We start from the raw sequence: 439 nt of genomic DNA, 5'->3' as shown, positions 1-439 counted from the left end.
ATGAAGCAGAGAATTGCAGAGGACTGACACAGCTGTGAGGATATTTTCCTTCATGACACAGTAACACCTCTCACTGCTGTAGTCTGTCAGTCTCAATTTCACTAAAGAACTGTTTAGCAGTGAAATGAAGCTCCTGGCACACTGATGGTCTGGAGGTCTTCCTCAGAGTACCAGACATGCTTCCCTGAAGGCAGTGAGTAACTAGAATCTAATGCAGAGACTGAATTCACAGCTGTGAGGATATTTTCCTTCATGACACAGTAACACCTCTCACTGCTGTAGTCTGTCAGTCTCAATTTCACTAAAGAACTGTTTAGCAGTGAAATGAAGCTCCTGGCACACTGATGGTCTGGAGGTCTTCCTCAGAGTACCAGACATGCTTCCCTGAAGGCAGTGAGTAACTAGAATCTAATGCAGAGACTGAATTTGTACACCCAAA

The sequence above is a fragment of the Acanthisitta chloris genome, unplaced genomic scaffold (genome assembly GCF_000695815.1).
Source record: "Acanthisitta chloris isolate BGI_N310 unplaced genomic scaffold, ASM69581v1 scaffold22112, whole genome shotgun sequence".
NCBI lineage: Eukaryota > Metazoa > Chordata > Aves > Passeriformes > Acanthisittidae > Acanthisitta > Acanthisitta chloris.
This window is presented reverse-complemented; position numbering follows the sequence as displayed.